Here is a 9,534-nt window from a genome sequence, read left to right on the forward strand (position 1 = left end):
GAACATGTCTAGAATAATTACTGAGGGGTAGGGAATCACAAAGTCCCAGGGATCACTTGCAAGGAAGGAAGATGGCCCTTTTCAAGGTATAGGAATCCATGAACACAGTTAAGATATAAAACTCGATAATAAGAATAGATCACAAGAAAAAACCGTCAGAGAAGTAGAGACTGTTGATAGAAGGAATGAGAAGGATAAACCATGCCACCCCAACCCAGGAGGAAAGGAAAGGAAAAATGAGAATGAAGAAAGTATTGTTATTATTTCCCAGTAGCTTTTAGTTGTCTCTGCTGTGTTTGCCCTACTGATTCTTTTGTTGTTGTTGTTAAAGATTTTTCTCTTTTTTAAAAAATTAATTAAGTTTTGGCTGTGTTGGGTCTTCTTTGCTGCGCGCGGGCTTTCTCTAGTTGCCGTGAGCGGGGGGCTGCTCTTCGTTTGTGGTGTGTGGGCTTCTCATTGCAGTGGCTCCTCTTGTTGCGGAGCTCAGGCTCTAGGCGCGTGGGCTTCAGTAGTTGTGGCACATGGGCTCAGTAGTTGTGGCTCACGGGCTCTAGAGCACAGGCTCAGTAGTTGTGGCGCACGGGCTTAGTTGCTCCCTGGCATGTGGGATCTTTCCGGACCAGGGCTCTAACCCGTGTCCCCTGCATTGGCAGGCGGATTCTTAACCACTGCACCACCACGGAAGTCCTGCCCTACTGATTCTTAATAATCCCATTGGTGGCGTGACTCCAGCTAACCACAAGTGATAATCATATAAGTGTTTGCTCTCACAGAGTGCCATGACTTCTTGCAGAGGGCTCTGAGCTGCTCACAGAGTTTATCCTGAACCATCTCTCTGTTTCCTTCATAGAAAGAATAACGTTTGGCCTTGACCCAAACATCCTCTCTGCTGATTAATCCGAGAATTGAAAAGCAGAGTTAACTGCACTTCACCAGTACTCTTGAGGTGCAGGAAAACACATTAAATTGTTTTCTTTGAGAAGGTATTTTAAAACTTGATGTGTTGGATTCCCTTCTGAAAAGGGAAAAACCAGTCAGGGGATTGGCTACCCTTCAGTAATGGGTGAGAAGGAGTCCTCTTTGGGGTTATAAAGAGGCCCAGAGCTTCGGTCCTTTCCTATCTGGCCCCCACAAGGATGTAGAGTTCTATGTGCAGCCCCCAAATTGCCTGAAAATCAGAGCGGCCGCTTCTACTCAGATCCCAGTCAGTGCTTGTCTCTCGGAGGCAAAAACACAGGCATCCATGCACAAAGAACAAATGTCCTTGTTGGCAACAGGCATTTGCAGAGAATCTGGGCTGGATAAAGGGGAGGGGAAGATTTTCTGTGTCTCATGATACACAGAGAGTCAGTGTGCATGCCCGGGGCCAGCGTGGAGGCAGGATGGGTCTAACTCAATGAGTTTATTCTCTGCTAGGTGTTGAAGGTACAGAAACACATAATGCAGTTTCCCTTCCAGGAACAGTTCACACATAGTACAGGGCTCAGTAATTTGCCTAAAATTTTATGCCAAATTATGTGTTCATTTGGATACAAGCATTTGTTTTTTCTGGGGATGTACTTCATAGATTGTAAAAAGGTCTGTAACCCCCCAAAATGTTAAGAATGATTGTTCTACACAAATGCTTTTTCTTGGGCATCTTTTCATTCAAAAGGGATGTTAGTTCTTAGAATTAGATAGAAGCATCCAGGGCACACAGAGGGAGATATATAGAGTTGGCAACACCTTTTCAGAGGTCCGGTCCTCTAACTCTTACCCTGCTGCTGAAGGGCCTGATAAAACGCTTCCAGGCAGATTGAGCTGGTGGCATTGGTGGTGGCAGTGGTGGTGGGAGATTCTGTTTTTTAAGGACTTCTAGGCTTTTATCTTTTTTTGACATTCACATGGATGACGGATAGATTTCTCATCAAGATCAAAATTTGTTAAATCCCAGCATAAGCACTTTGAGTAGAAGGAGAAGTTTCCATCATAATATTTTTAAACTTTTCTTTTCCTATACATCTTCAAGGAAGACAGATCTATAACAAAAGTAATGTGTGTGGCAGGGTGTTTGTTGGTTAGTGAGAAGCTGTCATTTTAGTGGTTAAGGGCACAGACCCTGGAGCCAGGCTGCCTGGGTTCAAGTCCCAGCTCCTCCAATTTGTCACTACTTAATCTCAGTTTCCTCGTCTGCAAAATGGGAATAGTAACAGTATCTGCCTCGTTGGGTGGCAATGATTTGATGAGCTAATGTATGTGAAGACCTTAGAACAGTGCCTGATTGCTTATAAATGCTACCTTAGCACATTCTTAATGATACCTCCCCCTCCAATCCCTCTAGACCCTACCTCTGCTCTCCATTCAGTAACTAGATGGTGGTAGGTGATCACTCTCATAGGGAAGCAATGTGAAAGCAAAGATCAGAGGAAAAAGTCTCCTCATGGCCTTTGAGTTTCAGAAGAATAGGCTTTGAGGAAATGGAAACAGGACAGAGGTAACAGACTATCAATCTCAGATGAGTAGTCGGAAGGGCCCTCCCTTCACCCTCACATACACACTGGCTAGAAAAGGATGCCACAGGCTGGAAGGAGAGTGAATTGGATCGGGGAGTTATGAGACCTTAGAGGCTGGGAGGTCCCTAAGGAGGCCGTGAGCCCTGGTTCCACGTCAAGCGTGAGGGATGCTGGAACCTAAAACCAACCCAACAAAAAGAGAACAGAGGGCTTCCCTGGTGGCACAGTGGTTGAGAGTCCGCCTGCCGATGCAGGGGACACGGGTTAGTGCCCCGGTCCGGGAAGATCCCACATGCCGCGGAGCGGCTGGGCCCGTGAGCCATGGCCGCTGAGCCTGCGCGTCCGGAGCCTGTGCTCCGCAACGGGAGAGGCCACAGCAGTGAGAGGCCCGCGTACCGCAAAAAAAAAAGAGAACAGAGTGAGCCCACGTCCTGTTTCTTTAATGTTCTGGGGAAGTGACAATGACTCTACTTGGCAGATGTGGCCTTATAGAGTTCTCCGGGCCCCATCATGACCCCAACATGATTTCTTGGTCCCCAAGCGTGGCAGAGTACGGGAATGAGGCAGCCCCAGCGACCACCCGGGCGGACAGTGTGTGACATGAGATGGTGCTTCCCAGCAGGAACCAGGATGAATAGAGGACACTGAGGATGAAGACCAGGTCTGCCCTCACCCCGACACCACGTTAACCCCCTGGAGCTCAGATGCCACACTCGGGAAAACAGAGGGGAGACTCACCCCGCCATCTCAGGAAAAAAATGGAACTTGAAATAAAAATTAAATCGAGTTATGAAAAATTCAAGATTGCTTTTCAGCACATTTGAATTTGCAGAGACTTATACCTACTCTACCTATTCCTTCGTGACTCAGTCGTTGTCCTCATTCGGGGAAAGTGAACGAAGTTTTGGCTTGAAAGATTTAGTTCAATATCCGAGTCAGCAGGGTGCATCTCCTCTGCCCGTCAAGGCTGCACACACTGAGAAGAGACAGGGAACTGGGGAGCAGTGGACCCCTGAGATCACAGTCACAACACGTCAGGCTGGGGGAGGGAGATGAGCAGGCGCTGGGAGCTCTCCACTGGGAGGGATGGGGAAGGGGAGCATTGCTCCGAGGGCTGGACCTCTATCCAAGGCAGGGACTGTGGGAACATCCATACCCGTAAGATGGGAGTACTGTAATCCTAGCTTCCTGTTCTGTTCCAGCCAGGATTCTCTACACAAGCATTAATGGATGTCTACTCTATTCTAGGCATTGTGTTGGATGCAGGGAACGTTCCTGGGTGAATGAGAGGGGGTCTCTGCCCCCAGAGTGTCCATTTGTAATAGAGGCGGGGCAGGCACATGGCTGTTAGCGAGCCACCCGTAGTGGTCCCGCTCAGCCATTGGTCGGCCTCGCAGGGGGCCCCTCCCCCAAGCAATGACCGTTAGTGAGAGACCCTTAGGGACCAACCGTTAGGGAGTGACCGTTAACAGTCCTGCTCCGCCGCTGGTCGGCCTCGCAGTGGGCCCCTCCCCCAAGCAACTGACCGTTAACAGTCCTGCTCAGCCGTTGGTCAGCCTCGCAGTGGGCCCCTCCCCCAAGCAACTGACCGTTAGGGAGTGACCGTTAACAGTCCTGCTCAGCCGTTGGTCGGCCTCGCAGTGGGCCCCTCCCCCAACTGACCGTTAACAGTCCTGCTCAGCCGTTGGTCAGCCTCGCAGTGGGCCCCTCCCCCAAGCAACTGACCGTTAGGGAGTGACCGTTAACAGTCCTGCTCGGCCGTTGGTCGGCCTCGCAGTGGGCCCCTCCCCCAACTGACCGTTAACAGTCCTGCTCAGCCGTTGGTCAGCCTCGCAGTGGGCCCCTCCCCCAAGCAACTGACCGTTAGGGAGTGACCCTTAACAGTCCTGTTCGGCCGTTGGTCGGCCTTGCAGGGGGCCCCTCCCCCAAGCAACTGACCCTTAGTGAGAGGCCCTTAGGGACCAACCATTAGAGAGTGACCGTTAACAGTCCTGCTCAGCCGTTGGTCGGCCTCGCAGGGGGCCCCTCCCCCCAAGCGAGCCAAGCGAGCGGCCCTTAGCGAGCAAGTGTCAAGGAGCCACTGTTAGCGGTCCCACTCACCGTTAGCGAGCTACCATTAGGGAAGGACCCTTAGCGAGTAACCGTTGGTTAGTGAGCGAGCCTTAGCAGTCCCGCTCAGCCATTAGTTGGCATCGCAGTGAGCTCCTCCCCCTCCCCTTTCTCTGTGTAAAAGACCCGAATTTGGACTGAGGGAAGATGGTTTTTTGAGACACTAGTCAGCTATTCTCTCAGTCGGCTAGCTTTCCCGTTAAAGTCATTACTCCTTGCCTCAACAACTTGTCTCCCGACTTACTGGCCTGTCGTGCAGCGAGCGTGCTTGGGCCGGGTAACACATTCCGGGCTCACAAAGACCTTTACACGTTAAGCAGACAGTAGGTAAGGTGGGAGCACAAGCTGGGGAGGGGAGTTTGTCCAATCTGAGAGCTCCAGAGCAATTCCTAGCAAACAGGGCTCCTACGCTGGGTCTTGGGAGGATAAATGGGTGTTCGTGAAGGAGACAGAGATGCAGGGGACACAGCTGCATCACAGGTGTGCAGGGAAGGAGCGGCAGAGGGCACGGAGCGCAAAGCATTCGGCATCTCTGCACTGTCGGGTCAAGTCACCGAGTGGAGATGTGAAGTCGGAGATGGAAGTTTGGGCCAAGTCACAGAGGGCCTTGGAGCTTATTATCAGGAGTTTAGCCTCAGTTCTGGAGCCAGTGAGTAGCTGCTGACAGGTTTCTGGGCAGATGGCGCTATAGCCAGGTTTATATTTCACAAAGACGTGTCTGGGGCAAATGGGAGAGAACTCGAGGGGTGGCCAGAATGTTAGTTAAGATTGTCTGCAGACCCTCATTCACCAACCAGCTCCAGCAGGTCCCCAGATTGGACCACTGGCTCCACAGACCCATCACCAAGTCTTGCTTGTAAAAGAAGGTCCAAAGGAGGTTTCCGACTAACTGGGCACAGTGCAGGATCAGACACCTGAGATCTGAGGGCTGGTACTTGGTCTGGTTTCTGATGAGTTAGAAGAGCAGCAGACAACTCTCCTTGGCGTCCAGACTCCTGCCTGTTCCCCCTCCGGCAACCTCAAGATCCAGATCGCCCACTTCCCTGACCTTGCTGCCGGGTGGGAGCTTCCAGTACCACACCCTCTAGCCATCCTTGTGTAGCTGCCCCCAACCCAGGGTGGAGGTGCTATTCTTGGAATGAGGAAGCAGGCCATCTCGCCAGTGACTGCCCTAGTCCCTCAGTGCAATGGGGTCGGCAAGTGTCCCTGCACCTTCCAGAACTCCCAGTTTCAGCCCAGAGCAGGGTATGACACTTCTGTCAGCCTTAGGACAATTGCAGATTTGTACTTTATCAAAACTGCATTTTCATAATTAACAGTGTGTCCAGGGCTTCCAGGGATTGCAGTAACTCCATCCTGCCTCTTGCTAAGTCATTTGGCTGCATTTCGGAAATACTGTCTCAGTTCCGACTGGCTTCAGTCTGCCTCTTCCAATTCATTATTCATGCCTGTGGCTCAGATTTTCACATCCTCACAGCCATTGGTGGCCAGCGATCTTGGCTGGGAAAGGGAAGAAGTGGGAAGGGAGGGTGAGAGCATACAAAGTAGGGTGATGGGAAATGACAAAAAATAAATAAAATCATGCAGAGGGTTGGCGGGGGCGGCACAAGGCAAGGTGGGGAGCAGATCTGTGGATGACTGGGCAAGGGGATGGATGGGTTAAACAGGAGTAAGAGGGAAAAAGCTCGGAGAGACAAGAGAACAGGGCAGAGGGAAGTGTGGCACTGTCCTGGAAAAGGAAACTATGTGACTTGACTGCAAGATCAAAAGCATGCAGGGGGTGCGGTTGGATCCCTGGTCAGGGAGCTCAGATCCCACATGCCCCGTGGCCAAAATAATCAAAACATAAAACAGAAGCAATATTGTAACAAATTCAATAAAGACTTCAAAATGGGTCCATGTCAAAAAAAAAAAAAATTTGAAAACAAAACAAAACAAAATGCAGCTCTTGCTATTGATTAATTTTGTTTATCTTTGCAGCACACGCCGGGCTGCAGAGACATCGTAGGTGGGTGTGAACAGGGAAATGAGCTCACTGTGCAGAGTTTCCCAGTAGCTTGATGCTGTCCCACAGGTTTCTTAGGAACCACTACGATTCCCTTTAAACAATCCTTCCCTCCCCAACCCCCCCCAAATCCTCACTCTTTAGATTGGGTAGTCCAGTTAATGACGTTGACTGTTTCCGCAGATCCTGTTGGAGCTTTGGCCCTGATGACTTATGCATCTGGAACGTTCCATGGGATGGAGCACGGCTGGGCAGGGTGGACCACTGAGGACAGAGAGCTGACCCAACAGACACCTGATCTGACAGGAGCAAGTCCTGCAGAACCTGCGCTGGAGAGATTTTGGCGATCACCCAGCCGCAGTTCACCACCCTGGCTGCACCTAGACGCACCTGGGAGCTTAAAAAAATATTCGTTTCTGGATTCCATCCCTGGAGGTTTAATTCAAGTGGTCTGGGGTAAGGCCCTTGCATCATTATTAAAAATAAGAAAATCAAGCGAGGCTACTGTGCAGCCAAGAATGGAGACCCCTAACATAGTTCAGACTTTTCATTTTACAGATAAGAAAACCAAGGCTCCCAAAGGCAACGTCAGGTGCCCTGATTTTCACAGATAAGGAGTCAAGGCCCTCCTGGCCCCTCAGGTGAATGCTGGCTCTGCCAGGCTAGGAGCATCTCAGCACAAGTGCCTTCCTAGCATTACTCCTGAGCCTTACTCCCTAACATGTCCATCTGGGCCTCAGCACCCTCCGGAGAGGTTCATTCTAGCCTGCTGAATATTTTATAAGTGCCTGAAGACAGGTCAGACACATAAATAACTCCTTCTGTGAGGGAACACACACACACATCCGTGCCCCCCATCCCAGCATGTGCACACACACGTACAAACACACAGACACAGCCTTCCCTCATTTGTGTTTGAAAGCAGGTGGCTTTGTTTCTGAAATGTAGTCACTGCTAACAATAAAAAACGTGAAGGAAAAAAGTGAACAAAGGGAGCAGCTCTGCTGATGTTCCATTCCAGAAGCGTTCTGTTTGATCCTGGCTGGAGCAGGGCATTTCTTAGATGGATTTGGACTTCATACACATTTGACTGAACAAGGGGTGCTGGGGATGGCAAAAGTGAACACTGAGCCTGGTGAAATGAGGCAAAAGGATGCATGCCTCTCTTTACAGGAAAAATCCAGTTTATTAACAGATTGTGGAATTTCAAATGTAGAACACACTGTATAGCTTCTTTTTAACATCAACTCCAAATGTTTTTTTCCTTTTTCTTTTTTTTAAAAATAAATAGAATAGCTTTGCTGCCTAATAATACTCAGGGACAAATATTCTCTGGTAAATTACAAATAAGAGAAATCAATTTGATTTCATACAAGGCTGCATTTCATTTTGGAAGATCTTTTAGTCACATTTAAGTGCAAGAGAAAAGATAACAGATGAAATAGCTTCATATGGAATAGAACATTCTTGAACCATTTGTTTTAATTCATTTCCACGTCCAGCTGAGCATGATGCTGAATAATGGTTTTCACAATGACTCAGGGCATCTCCCTCCCCCGCCTCCAAGAATGTTTCCAGTTACATTCAAAACCTTAGATGATGGAGGATGAAAATAGCATCTTATTACACACCTGTCGGGTGGCAACATTCATTCCTAGGAGAAATATCTCCCCCAAATGTTGCAGCGGGAGACTTAATTTATACACACCACAAAATTCATATTCATGTGTGCTCCATTTAGGCTTCATTACGCTTACAAATCTTCTGATGAATGATGAGAAATCAATAAACTGAGGAACTGTAGATGTAGAAACAAAAAAAATAGAGTTCACCATCCATGACAGTTAGTGCCAGCCTGTAGATGCAGTTGTTATGGGTCTAAAACAATGTCAAGTTCACTTGTGCAGTTATCTCAGGGTATATTTTCCAACTATTTATCTTAAAAAGGGACACTGGAAAGTTAAACTACAGGTACATTATAGAGATTCTTATGGCTTCAATTTCAATACCCCCTCTGGAAATTTTCCAGGTAGAACTCCTTCTGAAGTTCTATGAGAAAGAAGAGCTAAATGTCACCCATGACTGCAGACCTCCCTGGGGCCTTGAAGTCAGTGCAAGAGGTGAAACAGCATCTGCAGGCTGAACAGGTAAACGTTATGCAAGGGAGTGCCATCCTGTCTCATCATTATGCTTTTTATCATTAAAACCACTATTATTTAGAAGTTTGAGACTTTAAAAAAAAAAAGATATTCTATGCTTGCAGAGGCTAAGAACTCTTCGCATACATTTTTGAGCTTTGATGACCCATTCTTTGTGGTTTTAGTGTATTCTTTTTTTATTTTTTATTTATTTATAGTTTTGACTGCATTGGGTCTTCGTTGCTGTGCATGGGCTTTCCCTAGTTGCGGTGAGCCAGGTCTGCTCTTCATTGCGGTGCGTGGGCTTCTCATTGCAGTGGCTTCTCTTGTTGCGGAGCATGGGGTCTAGGTGCGCAGGCTTCAGTAGTTGTGGCACGCAGGCTCTAGAGTGCAGGCTTAGTAGTTGTGGCGCACGGGCTTAGTTGCTCCGCAGCATGTGGGGTCTTCCCAGACCAGGGCTCGAACCCGCGTCCCCTGCATTAGCAGGCGGATTCTTAACCACTGCGCCACCAGGGAAGCCCTAGTGTATTCTTAAAACTGTTTTCTGAGGAATGTCTTGATTTTCTTCTGTACTTTTTTTTTTTTTTTTTTTGGAGGGTAGGGCATCTATTCAGATACAATTCCTGATGGGCTTCGTTTTCATAAGGTGATGCAAAGACCCGTGAACGTGAATTAGCACTGTGAGTTTCTGCATATCCATTTCTCGCCCCAAAGTCTAACCTGCATTTTTTTCCCACCTGCTGTGGTTCATCAGACCCCTCCTACTTGAAACACTCAAGGTCAGGGGCTG

The 9,534-nt window shown here is 48.6% G+C and overlaps 1 long non-coding RNA gene across 1 annotated transcript in view; it reads left to right on the forward strand.

The window, feature by feature from the left end:
* LOC117310677 (uncharacterized) overlaps positions 1-8,866 on the forward strand; it is a 46,054-nt gene extending 37,188 nt beyond the window's left edge. The window contains exons 4-5 of the long non-coding RNA XR_004524749.2: positions 6,790-7,062; positions 8,636-8,866. This is a non-coding gene — a long non-coding RNA (uncharacterized lncRNA). The remainder of the gene's footprint in view (positions 1-6,789; positions 7,063-8,635) is intronic.
* The last annotated feature ends 668 nt before the right edge of the window (positions 8,867-9,534 follow it).

The sequence above is a fragment of the Tursiops truncatus genome, unplaced genomic scaffold, assembly GCF_011762595.2.
Source record: "Tursiops truncatus isolate mTurTru1 unplaced genomic scaffold, mTurTru1.mat.Y mat_scaffold_119_arrow_ctg1, whole genome shotgun sequence".
Lineage (NCBI taxonomy): Eukaryota > Metazoa > Chordata > Mammalia > Artiodactyla > Delphinidae > Tursiops > Tursiops truncatus.